This window comes from Hibiscus syriacus, unplaced genomic scaffold, assembly GCF_006381635.1.
Source record: "Hibiscus syriacus cultivar Baekdansim isolate YM2019G1 unplaced genomic scaffold, ASM638163v2 tig00110890_pilon, whole genome shotgun sequence".
In the NCBI taxonomy this organism is placed as follows: Eukaryota; Viridiplantae; Streptophyta; class Magnoliopsida; order Malvales; family Malvaceae; genus Hibiscus; species Hibiscus syriacus.
Window position 1 is genome coordinate 13,956,568 of NW_024062900.1, and position 24,776 is coordinate 13,981,343.

Genomic DNA, 24,776 nt, shown 5'->3' on the forward strand with positions numbered 1-24,776 from the left:
GCGGGGGAACCTATGACAACGTCTTGATAGGTGCATTATGAATATGAAGTGGCTAGAGCTTTATCTGGGCACCAGAGTTCACCACCTTGACAGAATTGGTTCGGACCACTGTCCCATTCTGCTACATACTTCGAGCAACCTAATGGTAATAAAAATAAACCGTTTAGATTTGTGTCAGCTTGGTTGGATCACCCTGATTTTGGGCAGTTCCTTAAAGATGAATGGGCCAAAAAGGACAACCTAATGGACAGTCTCAACCATTTCAGGCATAGCATTAAAACTTGGAACAAGGAAATTTTTGGAAGTATCAATCAGAAGAAGAAAACAATTCTTGCTAGATTAAAATGTATTGATAAACCTCTACCAAGATATAACTCCAATTATTTGGTTGCCCTAGATATTGAGCTAAAAACCGAGCTAGACACTATATTAAGACAAGAAGAACTTCTTTGGGCTCAAAGGGCGAAGTGCAAGTGGATTAACTACGGTAACAAAAATACCAAATACTTCCATTCCTATGCGATCACTAAAGGTAGAAGAAAACATACAACAACCCTAAAAAAATTCTGATACATGGTGTGAGGACCAATATATGCTCAAAAATCACGCTAAGGATTTCTATGAAAAGATATACACAAGTGACCCTCTGGTCATACTTTCTCTTGAAAACAGTAGGCCTTTTCCTATTTTGAACCAGGATCAATGGAACTGGCTGGACAGACCCTTCGAGAATAAAGAAATAAAAGAAGCCCTATTCAGTATAGGTCCTCTCAAAGCACCAGGGGTTGATGGTTTCCATACTATTTTCTTTCAGAAAAATTGGGACATTGTGGGGGAAAAAGTTTGTTCGCTTGTTAATCATTGTCTTAATGGTGGACAAATTATTGAAGATCTCAATAGAACAAGCTTAGTGCTTCTCCTTAAGGTGGATAAACCCGAGAGTATTAACCAGTTTAGACCTATAAGCCTCTGCCAGGTGACCTAAAAAATTATTACTAAAGTTATTGTCAACCGACTTAAGCCTATTCTCCCTTCTATGATTTCTAATAGTCAAACGAGCTTCGTTCCAGGCAGAGTCTTCACTGACAATATTATTCTAGCACAAGAAGTAATACATTCGATGAAAAAGAAGAAAGGTAAAACAGGGTGGTTAACAATCAAACTAGACCTTGAAAAACCTACGACAAATTAGAATGTTCTTATGTTAAAGATAACATTGAGAAGATGGGGCTGCCTAACAAAATCATTGTGGCTATTATGAACTGTATAACCTCTATGTCTATTCAAATTAATTGGAATAGAGAGCTTACTGAACCTTTTCAACCTTCTCGGGGCATTAGACAGGGGGATCCACTTTCGCCTTATCTATTTGTCATCTGTATGGAAAGATTGGCACAAGAAATTACTTTATCAGTAAATCAAGGAAGGTGAAAACCTATTAATATTTCTAGAAATGGTCTTGACATCTCTCACCTCTTTTTTGCAAACGATCTCATCCTTTTTTGCAGAAGCAAACATCAATCAGATTGGAGTGATTCAGAACACTCTCAATAATTTATGCAATAGTTCGGGACAGAAAGTTAGCCTCCAAAAGTCCAATATCTATTATTCGAACAATGTCAATACGCAGATCAGAAACAATATAACAAACTTAATTGGTATTAAAGAGGTTGAAAATCTTGGAAAATACCTAGGAGTTCCTCTGCTGCACAACAGGATCAATAAACATACATATAGCAGCATCACTCAAAGAGTAAAGGACATACTCATTGGATGGAAAGCTAAGTCATTATCGTTAGCTGGAAGAATTATCCTCGCCAAATCTGTTCTCAATTCGATCCCTGCATACACAATGCAATCGATATTAATTCCTAAAGGAAAATGCAATGAGCTTGAAAGACATATAAGAAACTTCATTTGGAGAAACATAAATGATCAGAAGGGGGTACACCTTGTGAACTGGGAAAACCTTTGTAAACCTATCAAAGGAGGGGGTCAAGGCTTAAAAACCTTAGATTCCAAAATGAGGCTTTCATTTTTAAATTAGCCTATAAAATTACTAATCAATCTGATCTTTTATAGGTGCTGGTGATGAGAAGCAAATATAAAATGAAAGAAACTCTACCTGAAGATCTTGAGAAAAAGGGAGGATCTCCTTTATGGAATCAAATATGCTCCCTATGGACTAAATTCAAGCAGAACATATGCTGGAATGTTGTAAATGACAACCGTGTTGAATTCTGGCATGATATATGGCTTGATAATAAAGGCCCTCTTGCTAGGCTCTGCAATCAACCTTTAGATATAGTTAATGACAAGACTAAAGTCAAGGGAATGATCAACCAAAACGACAACTGGGATTGGAATACACTTATAACGCTTTTGCCAGCTCAAGCCATTAATATGTTAAGAGTCATACCTCCTCCAGTGGAAGAAGACATTGAAGATTCGACGGGCTGGATACCATCATAGAAAAGAATTTTCACTATTAGATCTTCATACAAGTGGATAGCCAATATAAATAACGATATTGAAGAGAAGATTTGGGGCATTATTGCAAAACACAACAATATTCCCAGAGTCAAGAATTTCCTATGGCTAATTGGGAAAAACATATTGCTGACCAACTCAGAAAGGGCGAGAAGACATGTCTTTGGAGGCAAGTTATCCCATGTGTAATTATGAATCAGAGGATATCAATCACATTCTGAGATACTGCCCTAAGACTCTGTCAATATGGATAGACTTGATTATTCCACAGAAGATGGACAAATTCCTAAGCTGCGATTTAAATATTTGGATTATTGAGAACCTTAAAGCAACGTAATCCCCTTCGCCGAGTGTTGAGAACTGGACAATTTTCTTCAGCTCAGTAATCTGGTATATATGGAAGAGAATGAACCAAACAATTTTCGACCCAGAGATGATTGAAAGGGAATCGGTAATCCAATAAGCAAAAAGACTTACCCAATAAATACAGAGTTTGGGTTCTACTAATCCTATCAGCAAGAATTTCAGAGATAATTCCCGATTCAAATAGAAAAAACCAGCAAGTAACTACTGCAAAATAAACACTGATGGAACCAAAAGACAAAGCACTGGGGAAGCTACGTGTGGGGTTGTTGCAAGAGATTGTAATGGTAAATGGCGCTGGGGTTTCGGGAAAAAATAAGAATCTATTCTATTTTGGAAGTAGAACTATGGGGCATCTATAAAGGCTTAAGAATCGCTTGGTTAAGGGGAGAAAGAAACGCGATACTAGAGTCAGATAATAGGGAATCTATCAACCTAATTAAGAACAATTTGACCGATCACAGGAAACTTACGATTCTGCAACATATCGAAAAATTATTGAAGAGAAATTGGATAGTTGATCTGGATTACATACCTAGGGAGGCCAATCGTATTGCTGATTTCATCGCCAAACAGATGTAGAAACACCATGAAGATACCAATTTGTTCAAAGATTACCCTACGAAAACTGAGGAACTACTGATTGTGGACAGAACGAAAAGATTGGTGGTTTATTTTACCTTTCTCAACCAAAAAAAAAAAATCTATAAAAAATCATATTTATTGAAAGTAAACAAATTTGAGGGAGAATAGTGGCGAGTGGTACTGGGTGAGCCTTTTAAAGAGAAAGATAGAAGGGTAGACTGCTCCTCTCCTTTTCTTCTTCTGCTCTCATCTTATTGTTTTTGCCCTTCAGCTCTTCTTTAGCTTTTTCATTGCCCTATCTTCCTGCTCACTATTCTTCGATTCTTTTTCTTTTGGTCTTCTTCCAAGAGGCATTCCGCGAATTTATCAGATTAATCATCTCCATCACTTATTTATTCAAATTTGGTCTTATCTATATATTTCAGGTATGCGTCTAATGTAGTTTTCACCCATTGAATATGATTTCTTGTCACTTTCCTTGCTAAAGCTTTTTCTATTTCCAGCATGTTTTCGATCTATGCCTCAAGTTGGTTGATTTATGATGGGATATATTATTCTTTTAATAGTTTAGTTCTTTAGAAAATGAAATATTTTTTATTCTATTTGAAAGGAAATGAAAATAAAAAAAAAACTTAGAATTTTGATTTTCTATTCGATTTGGTTGGTTGAAAATTTGTACTTGTTCCGCTTCGCTTCGCTTTTTTTTTTTTTTTAATGTAGAAGTGAGTGCTTTGAGCTTCTGCATTTCAATCTTTAGCTTTAAGCAGGGTTTTTAGGGTTTGACTGGAACAGATAATTTGGGTTGCTGCCTCCGATTCCGACTAAGCAATAGGGGATCCCGAATAATTGAATTTCTAGGGTTGGCCAAGTAAAGGTTCGGTTTATTCTTCGTTTGATTCTTTTAAAACTAAACTTATGAACAATCATTGCAAAACTGGAAACAAAAGTTAGCTTGTACCTCCTTTCATAAATCAGTTAAAATACCAAGGAAAGTAACTAACCGAGAAAAGAAAAGAAAAAGTAAGGGCCTGAATATCTGCTCATTTCCGGACTTCTTTCCCGAATTATACTCTCCATGTACACTTCATTTGGCACATTTTAATTCCTATCTCTTGAATTAATGTACTCATAAAAATTTAGCACTAATTATGTCTTACCCAAGCAATGCTCGCCGATAATCTTTAGCACTTGATGTCAGGTCGTAGTTCTCAACCCTTCATTTATGTTGCTTTTGGGGCATTTTCTGACGAGATTGCAGCATGAAATGAATATAAAAACTTTGGGGTTCCATCATGATCGGGGAAATGGTCGAGGCTTTTACCAAAAACTCGGCGAGGGCACTAACATGTCCATTGACAGTATACAAACTAGTAACGCCGGATGGTATGTTTCCATGTCGGTTGAAAATAGTAGTATAGGCTCTAATGATTCTCTAACCCACATTTTAAGCCACCCTGGTCTGAAGCCTGTGAACCGCCACAATTACTCTGTCTCCGTGGGACAGAGTGTGTTCCATCCTGGTAAAGTAGGCCATGCACTTAATGATGATGCATTAGCACAGGCATTGATGGATAGTAGATACCCAATTGAGAGATTGCAAAACTATGATGAATGGACTATTGATTTAAGAAAACTCAATATGGGTACAGCTTTTGCTCAAGGAGCTTTTGGGAAGTTGTACAGAGGTACATATACTGGTGATAATGTTGCGATTAAGATATTGGAAAGGCCAGCGAATAGTCCAGAGAAGGCACAAGTTATGGAGCAGCAGGAACTTATGATGCTTGCAACCCTGAAGCATCTAAATATTGTGCGATTTACCGGGGCATGTCGTAAGCCTATGGTTTGGTGCATTGTGACAGAGTATGCAAAGGGGGGCTCAGTTTGGCAGTTTCTAACAAGAAGACAGAATCGTGCTGTGCCATTGAAATTAGCAGTTAAACAGGCATTAGATGTTGCAAGAGGAATGACCTATGTCCATGGACTTGGGTTTATTCATAGGGACTTGAAGTCGGATAACCTTCTAATAGCTTCTGATAAATCAATAAAGATTGCAGAATTTGTTGTCGCATGTATTGACGTGCAGACTGAGGGCATGACGCCGGAGACGAACATATCGTTGGATGGGTCCGTAAGTCTTCAGCATGTTACAGTTTCTTCCCTTTTACGATGTAACATTTACCCTTTTTTTTATTTGGTGGCTTTTTGATCTTTGTTGGATGATTCTTGCTAGTTGGCACAAACTCTCTGGATCTTTTTATGCATAAAACCATAAGATTGTGCATTACTGTATTTTTCTGTAGATTATCTTTTGTATTCTTCTGTTTCAATTATGCTAAGGAATAAGTCCTTCCGTGTAAGCTATCTTCTGAGCTTTAACTTATATTTTCTTTGAATTCCTTTTCAAAAATGCCGACTAAATATAAAGCACCTTTTACATCTTTATCTGAATTCTGATTATGAAGTAGCAGCTTCCTTCTACAAGGCTGATGCTTTTGTTTGATAATTTGAAGGCACTGACTTCATGTCCGTGTTTGATTTTGACTTTTCTGAGTTCAATATATTTGGCTGGAATGCAATGTTTAGATTATTCAAGATTTTAATATTTGTTGCTTATCCAGAAGAAAGTTTGGGTGGATTACTAGGGAATGTACGTTTATCACCGCAGAAGATTGGATTTTGAGTTCTCTCTCTCTAAAGTAGGTGTCAATTTATGTCATCTTGATGTCTTGCAGCTTAAATTATAATTAATATATAGTTTTGATATGTGAACATAACTTGCTAGGGTACTTGCATTGTTTTACGAAAACTTCTTTTCCTGTTCAAAATGGAGCATTGAAAACTCATTTTTGGGCCAAACTTGTCCTGTTACTTGCGCTTTTTTAGTAGAACATCCCTGATGGTTCAAATGGAGTGTTGAACACTGGTTAGCTTCTTATATATATCAATTATAACTATGCCTAGTCCTGTCAAGGATGTGAGGCGAACTCTAGGTTCTAGACCCCTGATATTGCTCGAGGCTTCAAATGCAAAAGAAGCGCTTTCCTGAGTGAAGTAGGGCACAATATGTGTAGTTTTATATGTTCTCTCCCCGTGTGCCTCTGTGTGTGTGTATAATAAGCTTAAGATATATAATTATGTTAATAAACTCTAAAGAGCGGTCTAATAAATGCATGATTTCCTTATTGTTGTTGAGCTCTTGAACATTAAGTAGACAGTTTGATACTGTCCCTCTTTTTACTGTTAAAATTATAGTTAATGAAGAAATTTAAAGAACTGAAAATTAAAAACAATTAAAGAGCCTCAGTTGAGTGAGAACGTATTTTTCTGTGCATATTGCCTCATAAAAAAGCATGTCCAGGCTCACCAGGCATGCAGTTGATCAGAGGTGCCTTCCTGATCTAAGATGGTTTTGTGGTTCAGAGCTAAGGATCAGGGTCGGCCTTAACAACCTCTACTATGTCTTAGTGTTTGATGGTACTTTGGTTTTGCCACTATTTATCATTAGTTTTGACCGAATTATCATTGATATGAAACTTTATTCATTATGTAACCAGTTGACTTGGTATCCAAATTGTCTCTTCATTGAGTATTTTATTGATTTTTGTTAGTTATACTGTTGGTGATTCTGTATTTGTTTGTCTTTGCTCATGCAGGGAGATGATACAACAGAGGCCCTACACACAAAAGGTAGATGTGTAGTTTTGGAATTGTGTTTTGGGAGCTCATCACTGGCTTGCTTCCTTTCCAGAACATGACCGCCGTGCAAGCAGCATTCGCTGTGGTGAACAAGGGTGTTAGGCCAGTTATTCCAAATGATTGTCTACCAGTTCTGAGTGAGATCATGACCCGATGCTGGGACACTAACCCAGAAGTCCGTCCTCCCTTCACCGAAATTGCAAAGATGCTCGAGAATGCTGAAACTGAGATAATGACAACTGTTCGTAAGGCCCGCTTCAGATGTTGCATGACTCAACCTATGACAATTGACTGATCCAGAATAGAAGAGTGGAGAAGAAATTATAAATGAAAAGAAAAAGAGAGAGGATATAACTGAAAAGGAAAAACAAGGCAGTGAATTTCAAGTATGTTGGTGTATGTATAAGTATTTGTCTATTTTTACCACCATATTTCCAGGTAGGAGAAGGTAAGTAGCATTGAGACTGCTGGTTTCTGGATTGGGGGTGTCAAAATGTACTTGTAGGGTTAGTGCCTTAGTGGCTGGGAGGGATCATTCAGTGGAGTGGTTTCCTTTTGTGGCAACATGTATATGTTGCCCTGCCCTTCCTTATCTGTTACCCCTTGGATTGTTTAAATGCAGCTTCTCGATTTGATCGTTTTCTCCATTTGTTTCGGGTTGGATTTTCACCTAATCCTGTTGACTTGTTATGATAGATTGGGTTGCATGAAGATAGCAACTAGGGGTTTGAGCATTGTTGAGACCGACTTGATTCAAAAAGTTTAAAAATTAGTTAGATTCGAAAGTCGAAAGCTCGTGAGCTTAAAATTGTTAAATTTGACTCGAACTTGAGATCAAAGTTCACATTATTACTACGTAAGATGCTTGGGATGATAGAAAAAGGAAACCACAACTCAAGCAGTAAATATTGTTGAAGCCAATTTGTTTTTGAAACAACCATTTAATTATACGAATCTATTTTTCAAACGCTACTCATTTTAAAAGAGTTTAATAAAATCTTCTTTAGAATCTTATTTTAAAAGCTTTATAAGAGACTTTAATTTAATTAGATATGGGTTAATATGAAGTAAAGATTTTTTTTTGTAAGAAAGTAAAAGATAATTGAATTGATCAAGTTTCAAAAAAAGATATCAATTGATCAAGAGTTATGAAATATAGATAATTAATTATGACCTCAATCGCATATGAATGTCGTCAATTTCACATGGAAAGACCTAACTTGTCGAGTCCTTATCGGAGTTTGCAAGATTAGGAAAACTTGATTCCTCCTGACGTACAAAAACAAAACAAGTGATATGGTTAGTAAAATAAAATGACCAAACATTGTAATTTGATCAACTTACTAGTCCTAGGGAAGCTTGGCTATAGCTCGGGGAGTGTCCTGGACTACCATCTTTCATACTTGTTTGCATAGCTTCTTCGGCAAGCGATATCAATCGGTTGAGTTCCGGCAACACGACTTTGCCGAGATGGGTCTATCTTTCCTCCTTAACTCTGCACAGCTAAGTGCAATCTTTGCGAAGCTCAAGGCATCTTGAACCGGCCAATCATGGATAGTTGGATCCAGCATTTGAACAAAGGTCCCCTCCTCAATAGCCCTTTTGCATATGGTGAGCCAATCCCATTGGTGTTTTTGCTGATATTATTTGTAGAAGCATGATCCCAAAGGAGTATACATCAGACTTTACTCCCAGCATGCCTGTTTGCTGGTATTCCGGATCTATGCAGCAGAAAGTTCCTGCAGTGGCCGTCCTCCGATACTGTGTTACGCTGTCGGCGACAGATGGAGGTACTAGCCTAGCCAACCCAACATCACTGATCTTGCTCACAAAGTTGCGGTCAATTAAGATATTAGCTGGTTTCAGGTCACGGTGGACAATCGGTTCGGGTTTAGTTTGGTGGAGGAACAGCAAGGCTGTTCTGATTTCGGCTGCAATTCTGAACCTAAGCTGCCGAGATAGGGTTGGAGTGTTTCCCCTCCCGAAGAGGCGGTCCTCTAAGCTCCCGTAGGCCATGAACGCGTACACTAGGCATCCATACTCCGGGAAGGCTCCCAATAGGAGGACCATGTTGGGATGCCGTATGCAGCTTAAAACCTCTACCTGTAAGTTCAATTGTTAAAATCAATGCTCTTGTGATCACATACGTACATAAGTATATACATATATACGTCTCTCTGAAACTGAGACCTTGAGCCGCGTCCGGGCATAAAACCTTAATTGCAACAGGAGTATGGTCTAGATGACCTTTAAACACGGGACCATAGCCGCCTTCGCCGATCTTGAGAGCCTCCGAGAAGAACTCGGTGGCAGCTTCAACTTCCTCTATTGTGTACTTCCTGTACCTGAAATCTGTGCTTGCTAGTGCGTCATGTGCCTTCTTTTCCGTTTGTTTCTTGAGAACTTTCATTTCTGCGTTCACTATTTTTTGTGATTCAAGTTCAGCAATTCTCCTAGCCGCTTCGGCCGCTTCTAATGCCGCTCTCGACTTAGCTTTGTCCTGTTCTGCTATTGCTAATGCAGCTTCCTCGGCAAGTCGTGCCTCTTCCAATCTCCGTTCCTCTTCCATTTTCCAAAGCTGGAGTTCTCTTGCCTGTTGTAATGTAATTATATATGCACAAAATTCTAACTCTAGTCAAAGCAAACAATCGAAGCATATGTTATTTAACACACCAACTTTTTGTTTTGCTGAGAGTGCTTCTTTGCAGGCAGTACTATACATTTCCATTTTTTGCTTGAGCTCCAGCTTTAGCCTCCTCATTTCAGCTTCCACATCATCCTGCAGGTTTCACCAAAAATGTAAACAACACATCCATGTCATTATTTTGACAAGTACATCTTATGCATCTTTCTTACTTACCATTGATCCAGAGAAGTTTGAAAGTCTGTCACGATCCGGCGAGGCTGATGGGAAATCAAGTGGAGAGCTCAAATCCATTGAGTTCGATCCACACTGCAACGACTCAAAGCTAAGATAAGTTTCATAATCTGAAAGGTTGGACAATCTTGGACCAGTGCTGGTGTGGCTTGAATCTTGGTAATCATATGATTCGGGAAATGTACGATCGGTGCTCGGTCTGCCAGAGCTCACAAAGGATATATCCGAATCCGGCGTAGGACTAGGGAGTGCAGGAAATAGTTTGTTTATGCCTTTCCTGCCAAAAGGTGACCTGCATTCATCCAAATATTGCTAGCATAGTTAATCATTAGCTCCAACTATATAGATCTATTTTATTAACATACATGTGGAAGAAAACCAATAAAGTATACCTGATACAATCTGTGGAATCGGTAGATTGACGCGGCGGTTCCGCTCGCCACTTCTCATCTGCCGAAACGAACAGAATCTAATTAATCTCAAAGATCGAGTAATGGTTAATGAAAGCTTGAAGCCACGAATGAATCAGACCTCTGAAGGCATTAGCTGCAGACAGCACGATTTGCTGCTCCGGAGGAGGAGGAGGAGTTGGTTTCGATTGGTTAAGAATTTGATTACGCAATGGGGAGACGGGTGGAGCAGGACGAGAAGCCGATCACATGGATGAAATTTTGTTTTTGGATATCACATATACACTACAACAGTCTGGTGCATTTTTCGTATGTTTCCTGTGATATCCGGTGCTTTAAATCTACTGAAACAGGTTAAAATTAAGAGCATGAACTTCCATGTAAATTCGATCGCTTATCCGTTTAACGATCTAAACAGAGAGACAAATAGCCATACCTAAGAAAACTTGCTCTTGTGGAGGCACCGATGATCAAAACCTCGATCACAGCATGAGTGGCATATTCAATCAAAGCTTTAGCTACGTCGTTCTCCTCCAGAACAACATCTTTGCATTGTATCTAAAGTTAACAACATTGAAAATCATATGCAAAAACATAATCAGAAATTAAGCCTAATTAACGTCGGAATCAAACTTACATCCTCACGAGTACAGAAGCTACGCAAAGGAAGGAAAAGTTCCCTGGTTTGAGGATCGGGATCTTTACATACATATGGTAAATCACCATAGCTTTCAGGCGATTGGTTCGACCCTGGACGTACCACAAAACCAGACATGTATCCATAGTATTAAACTGCGGCAGCAGGTGCAATGTAATATCTGTATTATAATATTTTTCAAAGTCACTGAAATTACATCCATAACATATAATATAATTATTTTTAAGAAATAAATCACATTGGAACGTCTATAACATCCACAATCATGATTTAACGAACCAAGTCAATGGAATTATCAATTAAAGAATAAGAAGTACAACATACGATGTGGATTGGAGTTGGGTTTGGCTTTTACATGGAGGATAACGACGGTTTGGCCTTTCTGCAAGAGAATATCAATTGCCCATTTGAGGGCACGGTGGCTGCACGAGCTGTTGCACCGCAAGATTGAATATATGTACGTACGTAGGTACTAGTTGTTTTCTGTAAATTATACTCTTCTTTTATTTTTGGATTTGGGAAGATAGGGGATTGAAAATGAAAACCCTAACCTTGCCTGTTAATAAAGCTGCTGATTCTCCCCCCCCCCCATTTTGGTTTGTTTTTGCGAAGAGCACCGAAGATGAGAAGAAAAGGAAGGATTTTCCACCTGAATTACACATTTTGCTTCCATATATTGTGTTATTTTGGGTAAAATTATTTGATAAAAATACAAACTTCAAATTGTCACTGAGGAAATCGGAGTTAGATTATGGGAGAGCGGCATTGTTTTGCGGACAGTAAAGTGTTTTATCTCTTAGGGTAAAGTACAATAATGGTCACTGAACTTTTCTAAAGCTTTCATTTTGGTCCCCAACTTTTAAACTTGCAATACAATCCTCTAATATTTAGTCTATTTGCAATATGGTCCCCCGCCATTACACTGCCGTTAGTACGTTTGCAATATGGTCGCTGAACTTTTCAGGCACTTGCATTTAGGTTCCCCAACTTTTAAAACTTACAATACAGTCCTTAATTTTATTATAAACCCCAAAATCCTTATTGATCTCAAATTTCCTTTTTCGCTCCCCTCTTCTTATTTACAGCGTAAATTTTCAGTCGGGAATGCATGAGAAATTCCAATCTAACTTTCAATTATGAGAGGTGTTCACTTGAATAAGGGTCCATTAAGAAAAGGCCCGACCAAGGGACCATAGAGACCATCAACGATTCAAGTTGTAATGTTAGATACATGTCATCTCAGGTGAAGCATAGATGTTTGATGAAAAGCTTGAGAGAAAAAAATGGGGTTAGAAATGCAGAGTCGATAAATACTACTAAGATGAACTAAGTATCATTGTTGAAAGTCACCAAAAAACTGAAATTATTTTGTATAAATGACATATAATAATTTCTTCGTTTGATCTTTGTGGTTAAAGATTTTCCAACATATGATCAAATATAATGAAATCCCAAACAACGCATTCACCTTTCAGTCTCTTTCGTTCACATGCACTCTCATTTGGTTTTTGTTCTTCAATTTTTCGCCATGTAAAATTGTAAACCCAAGCAGTGCTCTGTCTTTCAGCTTTTTATTTACAAAGAAAAAATGGAGGAAGAATTACTGGAACGCAACACCGATTGCATTTATTTCTTAGCCTCTCCCCTCACTTGCAAGAATGTATTTATTTTCTCTTTTGGGCCGGAAGTAAGTTTTTCCTCTTTCGCAATTTCCCATTTTCAGCTTGTTTTGTGTGTGTTTTTGTTGAAATTTTTATGTTTCTGGAACTGCACTTCAATAATATGGATATTCAGTGTTAGTTTTGAACCAAAACCATCTAATTTTCATTCTTTCTTCTTAATCAAAACTTTTAGTACTCCTTATGAAAGATATTCAGTCCATCAGAATAGAAGTGAAAGAGGGTCATAGGCTAAATTTTTTTATCTTCTTGTTTGGTTTTTCTTTAAATCAGGGAATTAGTTGTGAGTATCGACATAGTGAAATCGCTAGGCTCAATCCAAGAGACTATTGGTACTAGTTTACTGGAATTGTATTGATCCAACCTATGGTTTTAGGCGTCCTGTGAGCTCGTATTCTTTTTAATAAGTTCATGTTGATTATGTGACTGATATATCGTGAACGAATTGGATTTTTTTACATGTTTTGTAAATTTTACAGTTGAATTGTATTGAATTATAGATTTAGAAGACAATTCAACATGCACGCAACTCGAAAGGCATCATGACAGGGTAATATATTTGTAGCAGCTACTTGACCCTGTCATGATGCCTTTCGAGTTAGGAAAGAGACTGAGAGGTGAATGCGATGTTTGAGATTTCATTATATTTGATCATCTGTTGGAAAATCTTTAACCACAAGGATTAAACGAAGAAATTATCATATGTCATTTATACAAAATAATTCCAGCTTTGTTGGTGACTTTCAACAATACTTAGTTCATCTTAGTAGTATTTATCAACTCTGCATTTCTAACCCCATTTTTTTCTCACAAGCATTTCATCAAACATTTATGCTTCACCTGAGATGACCTGTATCTAGCATTACACCTTGAATCGTTGATGATCCTGATAGTCCCTTGGTTGAGTCTTCTCTCAATGGACCCTTATTCAAGTTAACACCTCCACATAATTCAAATTTATATTAGAATTTCCCATGCATCTCCGACTGAAAAGTTACGTTAGAAATGAGAAGAGAGGAGCGAAAAAAGAAATTTGAGATCGAAAAGGAATTTGGGGTTTAGAATGAAATTGAGGATTGTGTTGCAAGTTTTAAAAGTTGGGGGACCTAAATACAAGTGTCTGAAAAGTTTAGTGACCATATTTCAAACGTACTAACGACAGTGTAACGGTGGTGACCATATTGCAAACGGACTAAATGTTAGAGGACTGTATTGCAAGTTTTAAAAGTTGAGGAGCCTAAATGAAAGCTTTAGAGAAGTTCAGTGACCATTACTATACTTTACCCTATCTCTTATTATTGTACCACCGTCCCCTCTATTTTTCAGGCCCATAGACAGTCAGGTAGAGCATACCCGCCACGCTCAACTAGGAATGTTTTATTTTTTGTTTGGTTGGTTTAGCATGAATATAAAATTACAGTGTTTGGTGAAAGAAATAAAAGATTATTGAAATGTATATTTTACCAAATTGTCCTTATTATATATTTGTTTTTTAACAAGTTGAATTCTACTATAATATTACTATAATTAATTTATATATTTTCTTTAAAAATTTTAAATTCATAAAATTTATATAATTTTTTTACAAATTGAAAAGATAAATAAGTTTAATGAAAGTGCAAAATTTTATTTTAACCCTGAACTTCATATAAAATTTTAATTATAGACTTTTTTTGTAAATCTAAAATAGTTTAAAGATAAATTTGTAATTTAATATTCGTAGAATTTTTATTATTCAACGACAGAAGAAGGATATTTTTGAAAAAACATTTAAGGGCATTTTAGCCCAAAATGTCGGTAATCCAACAATACCTAAGGGAAGGAGTAATCACATTCCTGATAATATACCAAAAAAAATCTACTGTTGGTAATAAAAGATTACCGAAAAATAAAATTACCGGCTAATCAAACGAGGAACGAGGATTACATTCCCCCGATAATCCTGATAATCCCATGTGCCATGAACCAAACGGCCCAAGTGAAATAAAGTCAAAGAGGAGATGCAAGGCGTGCTTAACAAAACGGTGGACAAGGTGGGATAAAGGAGCGGTACTATAGAAGTTGAGATATTGTTATTATTATTTTTTGGAAAAAGGTACAAAAACTTAAGGGAGAACTGCTTTTGTACAAGGCAACCATGAGTAGTAGAATGTTGGCTGTTGTCCACAAGCCCAAGACTGAATGAATTCAAAAGAACTAGATCGACCCTGAATGAGGAGAACTTCTTATGGAGTTGTATTTCTGAGTCATAACATGTCGATAAGATGAATACTATTTAACTGATATTGCATTATAATGGTGATGACATAAATGATCAATGACAAGCGTAAGCGCACTCTCATTAGAACATGAGGAGAATTCAAAGCGGAATTTAAACAATAATCTTTTCAGAATATGCTAAAGATGAAGCCTGATCAAAGTTAAGCTGTCTTAAACATGATGGGTCAATTCAGTAAGTTCATGCGACAAGTTCAGACATGAGCGACAAAGATGCCTTGTTCACATTTATGGATGATTTAAAATGCTGGGCTAAGACTGAGCTACAACAAAGAGGTGTCAAATAGCTTTCTAGAATCATAGCTGCCGTTGGGTCACTAATCGCGTTTTCTAGGGACAAATCGATCATGGTCAAATGTCATAAAATGACGAGGAAGATTACGGGAAGCAATCAAGTGAAGTCGAAGGAAGTTCCTCGGATAGGAATGACAAAATCAAATTGAACCAGTGGAAAAAGAAAAGTGACGAGCTACTTTTACGATAGCTTTTACATGATGAGGGACTGTCACGAGAAAAACTATCTGTCCTAATCAACGGTGATATTTGATAATGAATCAGGAGAAGTGACAAGACTTAACCTGATTAAGAGGATTAAAACCGAGTCAAGGGTCGATATGAAACAATCAAAGCACTACCAATACAAGGGGTCATGTAGTGTCCAAACTCCAAATCTAGTCAAACCACCCAGAGAAAAAACAAATCGGAGAGTAGTACATGTACATCTACAAAGCTCAGTTTGATGATTCTCAGTTCTGTCAAGACAAGAAAATATCGCAAGTAAGAAGGTCCGATGTATGTAGACATCAATATTAAGGGTCAACTGAGGAGTGCTCTACCCGACACGGGAACAATCAACCTTTTCATGTCCGAAAAAGTCATCAACAAACCTGCTCTCAAGATTGAAGAGTCAATCGAGTGGATCAAGACTATCAATTTTGAAGAAGTTCCAATTGTGGGAGTGGCACGAAGGGTCCAACGGCAGATTGGTAAATCCAGAAGCCATAGATAATTTAAAGTAACCCTTCCAGATGACTTCGACTTTATCCTCAGTTTAAGCTTCATTGACCACATTAATGCTCTTATTATCCATGGCGCCAACTCTGTTTCTTGGACGCTTGCAGATAATATATTGTGTCAGTCCATCGGGACGCAAAAAAGAGAAAAACATTTACTGCCTTTCACTTTACCAAGGATGTTTCTAGGAAGAAAAGTGAGGCTACATGACGACATAGGCTAAGGCAAGCTGTCTAAAGACGTTGGAAGCAAACTCCAAGTCCTCGAGGGAGATTCGCGATCACTCAGTCCAAATTAATTTCAAAGAAGTGATGAGAACATCACTGAATTTGGTGGGATAAAATATCATGGACGGTGAATTCAGGTCTGAAACTCATACTAACGTAGGCGCCCCAGGAGTTCGGAGCAACGCATCAAAACAAAAAATACCTCCAAAGTCGAACTGTACTTGGTGCCATCCAAAAAGCTCACCTTCAAGAGACTCAATTCATCAAGTAAATAGAAACCTAGTAGGATTAGGATTCAAGAATAAAAGCTCAACTTCAAGTTGTATTAGGACTTTGTCTTGTAGATAGGTTTTTTTAATCTTAGGGTCTGTTTGTTTCCATGTAATTGGTTTTTCGAAAAATATTTTTTTATATTTTTAAGTGTTTGGTTAACGGAAAATAGATGGTCGATGTAATTCATTTTCCTGGTCAATTGAATTTATTTTGCATTTTCTAGAAAATGACTTACAGTCTGATTTTCTGTAAGTCATTTTATGAACTTTTCACTTCAAAGCATAAATACTCAAAACATTATTATTTTATATATTTAATATTAATATATTATTTTATTATCATTTTAATAAAAATATTAATTAAACTAATATAATATTATTAAATTATTAAATATTTAAAATATATTCTTTAAAATATAATATAATATTCTTATTTTAATATTATAATTTTAATAGTTTAATAATATTATTAATTTTATAAGTAATTAATATACTTAATAATATATTATTTCTATTTTAATAAATATTTCATATAATTATAATATTTTTATTTTAATAAAATATAATTATATTAAAATTGTAGATATAATATTTTAATAATAATATTGACATAAATAATATAAGATAAATTATTCTAATATTTGAAAAATATTATTATTATTTTCTTAATAAATAATATTATTTATTGCATTTGATGTTTATAATAAAGATTTTTAAAAAATTTACCAACTAATGGAAAATAAATTACACAAAATCATCCAAACACTGTAAAATGATTTCCAAAAAATGTAATTCATTTTACGAAATTCATTTTTCGGAATTTATTTTCCATGAAACAAATGTACCCTTAGTTAATGAAGTAAATGAAGTTTATATCAGATTAAGACACCAACGATTATAAGAACACTCCATTATAATAAAAAAAAATTCTCAACACCTTAATTGTCACGATGGATTTATGAGAAAATAAAATATATGAGCATTCGGCTCAAATCTTTCTTGTGGTCTTCTCATCTTAGACATTCTCTTACTATGATTTCGTCCACTCAAGTTGTACTACATTTTAAGCCCAGTGCGTTTTGGTATTATTCATCTAAGTTGAAGATTTTTTTGGATAAAATATATGTATTAAATCCAAAAGAAACGTGACAAAACCGCTACAAGACGATAAGAGTATTTACAAAAAACTTGATATTCAGTCAAGAAGACCCCAATCTATATAAAGCTTAGCATTAATGGGATCAGTTCTATCAAACTTCCTCCCACAAAGATTGAAACAAATTAGCTCTTTCAAAGAATAAAAAATATCAAATTCGCTCCTGATCAGATCCTCAAATAATCTCTTATTACACTCTTCCCAAATGCAGCAAATGAAGTCATTCCAAGCCAATTTAAGCAACTCCACAAAGACCAAGAACAATACTCCACACCATCATAGAAAATGCACATTCAAAGAAAATATGGTTTCTGGATTCACCTGCATAAGCATATAGCGCACAATCACTATCCACATTCATCCCCATTCTCCACAATCTATCCTTACTCGTAAGATGTTAAGGATAGCGAACCAAGAAATAGAAACAACCCAGTCTAACTCTTGATCCCAAGAAAGAATCAATCTATCCAAACCACAAAGACCAAGAACAACACTCCACACCATCATAGAAAACGCACATTCAAAGAAAATATGTTTTTTGTATTCGTCTGCATCAACACATTGCGCACAATCACTATCCACATTCATCCCCATTCTCCACAACTTATCCTTACTCGCAAGACGGTTAAGGATAGCGAACCAATCAACCACAACATGCTTAGGAACATGCATAGAGAACCATATCAACTTGTGTCGAACAACTCTACAATCCCTCCTAATTTCAGATCATATATCTCCAGTTCTCGCTGATATCAAAGTAGCCGAAAACAGCCCGCTAGCTTCATTTCTCAATAATAAAATTTTCCTCAAACTCTAGCTCAATGAGCCCTTAATCTCAAAGCTCCAAAAGTAAGCCTCCTTAATAACATAGGCTTTAACCTAAGCGCCTTCGACTAATGCCAGACAATAAAGATTGTCAATCTTTTTTGAAAGTTTTCTCGCCACCAAAGGCACACCTCATATTTTCATGCCTAAAGTCGCATAGTTTACTAGTTTCAGCACTAATCCCATGATAATTGTATACCTTATAAAATTAGTCTTCATCTCATGGAAAGTATATACCCCATAAAATCAATAAATATATATAATTTAAAAACATTGAAATATATAAAGTATTTATAATTTATATAATTTATATGTTCTTATAAAATTAAAATAAAATAACTTGTTTATCTATCGTCCTTAAAATTTGATGTATATTTCTAAATGATTGAGAACTGAATATATTTTTCTAGGTATTTTTTGAATATCGTGTTTTATGTACATATACAATGAAATTAAGATGCTTCTGAACAATACTAATCTCGAAAAAGTAAAGAAAAAGAAATCATGGAGTTCAATTGTCCATCTCCCTGGTTTATGCTTATATTATAGATCATATGATTTCACATTGTTGTGTATAGTTGATGTGTAAAGATGATGTGTATAGGTAATTATAATTAGTTGTTAAGTATGTTAGTTTGTTATAACTGATTGGTTAGAGAGTTATGGTTGGTTGGTTTCTATATAATGATGTATGTGCTATGAGCAAAACACAACAATAATATTCTTTAATTTTCATGTATACTGGTTTCTTAACATGGTATTTATCGCCATAAGTCCTGGAGGATTTGTTTCTACTGCAAGAGCTGTTAAGTCTGTTAGTTATGGTTATCATGGTTGCTGGTGATGCTCTATCTCTTTCGAGCAGAATCAAGATGTTTACAAACAAGAAGATTAATGTTGTACTTGATGAAGTGAATTTCTTGCTCTGGAAGCAACAGGTGCTTCTCACAGTAAGGAGTCACTGGCTTGAACGATTGCTCACTGGTGCAATGAAGCCTCCACCGGAGTGTCTGGATGCTGAAGATGGGACAATGGTTCTAAATGAAGATTATGAAGACTTTATAGCTCAGGATAGTGCGTTAGCATCATGGTTGTTGTCGACTATCAGCCCATATTTACTTTCTCGGTTTGTTAGAGCAGAGACTGCATCTGTAGTTTGGAATACTGTTCTACAAATCTTTTCTACCAGGTGATCCACAACTGTTATGAATCTTCACTGTAAACGGTAGTCTCTTAAGAAATGTGAAGATAACATACGTGTGTACTTATCTCGAGTTAAATAAACGTGTGATGCCTTAGCATCTTGTGGTAGTGTTGTTCCCAGAGTTGGTCATATTGCAAGCATACTGAAAGGATTACCTCAGGAGTACCAGCCTTTCATGACAGTTATAACTACCAGTGGTGACTCTATTTCTTTATACAAGGTGAGCACAATTCTTATTGATGCTGAGACTCAATTAGTTGTGTTTACTGCTCAAGAAGATTTAATGCTGGAAAGTGCTCATGTTGCTCATGGATCAGATACTGTTAAGACTAGCTCTAACTCATACAATAATTGATCACATCAATCCTCGTATTCTAGAGAAAGGAATGGTGGACGAGGTGGCCGTGGTCGTGGCCGATCGCGTGTGTAATGTCAACTGTGTGGGAAACCTGGTCACCTTGTTGACAGGTGTTGGAATCGCTTAGATGAAGATTTTCATATTTTATCTACTAATGTTGGTCGTTCTCAATATGCAGGAGATTCATCCAACACTATTAATGTCTCTTATGACAAAGATGGTTGTACTGGTTGTGACTGTTACTTGAATGGGACTCAAAGCCAGCTGGCCATAGAGAGTTCTTCTCAGGTTTACTCAACTGTTGGTTCTGCTCAAGATCAATGGGTGGTGGATTCTGGAGCCACTCATAATGTAACACCCAACTCTGGTAATATTACTCATAGACCAGAGCATGGTGGTCTAGGTAAGCTTACTGTTGGTGATGATGTGTCTCTGCATGTTAACGTCATTGGTGATGTTACTTTAGTGAAACCATCTAGATATTTGTTATTAAATGACTTACTTCATGTATCTAGAATAACACAGAACCTTCTCTCGATGTCCAAGTTTGCTAGGGACAATGGTGTATACTTTGAGTTTTACGCTCAAGGGTATTGTGTTCGTGATGTTGCTACAAAAGAAGTGTTGTTGCGTGGTCGTGTTGAAGGAGGGTTGTATGTCTTCTTAGGAGAGAGTTTGTTAGATGTTTATGGTAATGCTTCAACTAATTCAGCTATTGCAGTTGATGCTTTTACTCGTTGGCATCGAAGATTGGGTCATGCTACCTATAGTACTATTATAGGTGTTTGTAAAATAATTGATGTAAAGGTTTCTAAAGCTATGAATAAAATGTGTGAAGCTTATTGTGTTGGGAAAAGTCATAAATTGCTCTTTTCTAATTCTTATACAGTGTATAGTTCACTTTTCCAACTTGTATTTACTGATATCTGGGGACCATTGAATGTTGTATCTAATGGATATCGATATTATTTTTCTTTTGTTGTTGCATACTCTAGACACTCGTGGGTGTATTTTTTGAAGGATTGATCATAAGCTGTAAGTGTTTTTAAGTTGTTTCGGTAAATGGTGCTGACTCAGTTTGGTGTTGACATCAAAGCTGTGAAGAGTGATTGGGGTGGTGAGTATCGAAGTCTCTCGTCTGTTTTAGCTAAGGATGGTATATCTCACCAAGTAGCTTGTCCACATACATCTGAGCATAATTGTGTGGTTGAGAGAAAACACATACATATTGTTGAGCTTGCTTTGGTACTCTTAGCTCAGGCTGTAATGCCTTTACAATATTGGTATTATGCTACTGTTACTGCAGTTTATATCATTAATTGTCTTCCAAAAAATGTATTGGATGGGGTATCTCCTCTAGAAAAGTTGTGGGGAAAGAAACTTGATTATAAATTCATGAGGGTGTTTTGCTGTAAATGCTTCCCACATTTACGAGTGTTTCAAAGACATAAGCTGAACTTTCGGTCTCAGCCATGCATGTTCTTAGGATATAGCCCACAACATAAATGTTATATGTGTTTAGCCACTAATGGGAGAGTTTACATCTCTCGGCATGTCATGTTTGATGAGTCAATTTTTCCATTTGTAGGTGATACATCGTCTCGTACAACATCCAATGCTTCTGCTTCAAAATCTAGTTCTATTGAGATTGTTGTTGATGTTAGGAAGTTGTATGCTACGAATAATGGTGTGCATGGTCTTGATATACCTGTTGAATCGTGCGAAGATGTGACACATGGAAATGTGTCTGAAGTAGTAGGAGATGAGTCCTTGAACTCGGGTGAATGCTAGAGCTCATCTTTGGATGATGTACATGGTGATGTTGTTGTGGAGAACTGTGAGGAAGCAATGGATACAAGTGAATCTCATGGACAAGATGATGTGGAGCCCAGGATGAATCTTCATCCTATACTTACCAGAAGCAAGTGTGGGATCTTCAAGCCTAAGGTGTATTCGACTGCTTATGCTACTATGGAACCTGTCAACATGCATGAAGCTCTTCAGTCACCTCATTGGAGAAATGCACTTTATGCTGAACTTGAACCTTACAAAAGAATGATACATGGTCTCTAGTGCCTTTGCCTGAAGACGGTCAGTGGTAGGGTGTAAGTGGCTGTCTAAGTTAAAAAAGAATCCTGATGGGTCTATTAGTCGATACAAGGCTCGCCTTGTAGCCAAAGGGTACTTATAAGTTCCAGGTCACGATTTTAATGAGACATTCATTCCAGTAGTTAAGTTTACCATATTGAATGTGGTTTTGACTTTAGCTGTGACAAAGGGCTGGAAGCTGTGGCAGATTGATGTAAACAAGCATGAAGCTCTTCAGTCACCTCATTGGAGAAATGCAGTTTATGCTGAACTTGAAGCCTTGCAAAAGAATGATACATGGTCTCTAGTGCCTTTGCCTGAAGGATGGTCAGTGGTAGGGTGTAAGTGGCTGTTTAAGTTAAAAAAGAATCCTGACGAGTCTATCAGTCGATACAAGGCTCGTCTTGTAGCCAAAGGGTACTCACATGTTCCAGGTCACGATTTTAATGAGGCATTCATTCCAGTAGTTAAGTTTACCACATTGAATGTGGTTTTGGCTTTAGCTGTGACAAAGGGCTGGAAGCTGCGACAGATTGATGTAAACAATGCATTTTTACATGGGGACTTGAGTGAAGATGTGTAAATGCTACAGCCACCTGGGTTTGAACAGAGGGCTCCTGATGGTACACAATTAGTGTGTAAGCTTCAAAAAAGCCTTGTATGGCTTGAGACAGGCACCTCAGAGCTGGCATAACAAGTTAAAACAATGCTTGCTTAATATTGGGTTTAAGGAATCCAAGGCAGATACTTCTTTGTTTGTTTGGTATGTTCAAAGAAGTTATGTGTACATGCTAGTATATGTGGATGATATAATAATCACGGGCGAGTCAGATGCGCAAGTTGAAGAGATTTTGAAGCTATTGGGAGCTGAGTTTGCATTAAAGGATCTTGGAGAGCTTAGTTTCTTCCTTGGTATCGAGGTTCATCGATCTGGTGGAACATTAATCCTCAATCAAAGTAAATTTATTATGGAGGTTCTAGTGAAGACTAAGATGAACAATGCTGGAACTGCTTCCACACCTATGTTGCTAACATCGAAAATTACACAAGATGACGCTGGAGATCTGCTAATTGATGCTTATGAATATCACAACATTGTAGGAGCACTTCTTTATATTTGTCACACTCGTCTTGATATTTCATTCAGTGTTAACAAGGTGGCACATTATATGCATGCACATAGGTGTGATCATTTGGTGGCAGTTAAACGCATTTTGTGATATTTGGTTGGTACACTTAATCATGGTTTGGTTATAACCCCGTCCGTGGTAGGTCTGCATGTTGTGGCCTTTGCTGATGCTAATTGGGGTGGAAATACAGATAATCGAAAGTCTGTCTCGGGCAACTTTGTTTTTGTTGGTGAAAATTTGGTCATGTGGGTTCTAAGAAACAGAAGTCTGTCTCCAGGTCTATCATGGAGGCTGAGTATAGGAGTGTAGCTGATGTTACTACCTAGACAACGTGGATAAGTGCTTTACTTTCATACATGGGGATTGTTCAATCTAAAACACCTGTAGTATGGTGTGACAATAACAGTGCAATGGCTATAACTGCAAATCCGGATTATCCGGATTATCATGTTAAGACAAAGCATGTTGAACTTGATGTTCATTTCATTCGGGAGAAAGCTGCTGCTCAGCAGGTCTTGGTCAACTATGTTCCTTCCAGTTATCAAGTTGCAGACGAGCTGACCAAGCCTTTATCTACAACACAGTTTGAGATGTTTAGAGCAAAGGTCCATGTTCAGTCGTTTCTCGGGGGAGAAGAAAAAAGTGAGGAGAATGTTAAGTATAGCTGGTGTGTAAAGCTGATGTGTATAGGCAGTTATAATTAGTTGTTAAGTCTGTTAGTTTGTTATAGCTGATTGGTTAGATAGTTATGGTTGCTTGCTTGCTATATAATGATGTATGTGCTATGAGCAAAACACAGCAATAATATTCTTTAATTCCATGTATACTGGTTTCTTAACACAATTTATCTAGTGATATTAGAAGAAACCCAAGTAATGGAATGATTTGAACAAAGTATCCAAATAGACAAAACCAACACGACGTTGTTTCATCTGCCATCCCAACACCAAATATTCATCTTATTGCTTGGTAAAAGGCTTTTATCCTTCTGATACCTTCTTCAACAGCCCAGATTAAGCCTTCCCTGTAATATCCAAATCCGTCACTTTTAAAATAATGTTTTTTTTCATGCACCAAATGCATGTAAATCTTTCATCTCTTACCAGCAGGGATAATAATCACTTTCTCCTCTTTAGCCAGCTTCATGCAGAACTCCAGGTCATCACTGATGTCTTCCAGTACCGAAACATTCAGCTTCACCTGCCACAATATGCAGATTAGCTACCAATACATATCCTCTTATGTTCCGCAGACAAAATCGTAACGAAGATTGATGGCCTCACCAGTACGAACATCGATCCTTCTGGTTTGCGTGGGCAAGTCAAACAAGGTACTTCCTTACTCCATCAAAGCATTTCTAGGCAGCCTCTTTTAATGTCCCGATCAGTTTCGAAAAGAATTCATCCTTTGTAATTTGTATTCTCCAGGATTTGGGGAACTGCTCCCTAATGCATCAAACACAA

General features: G+C 36.9%; 2 pseudogenes; one reads left to right on the plus strand and one right to left on the minus strand.

Moving 5' to 3' along the window:
* Positions 1–4,292: 4,292 nt before the first annotated feature.
* LOC120144464 lies at positions 4,293–7,775 on the plus strand (annotated as a pseudogene).
* A 595-nt stretch (positions 7,776–8,370) lies between these two features.
* On the minus strand, positions 8,371–11,706 carry LOC120144463 (annotated as a pseudogene).
* Positions 11,707–24,776: the final 13,070 nt, after the last annotated feature.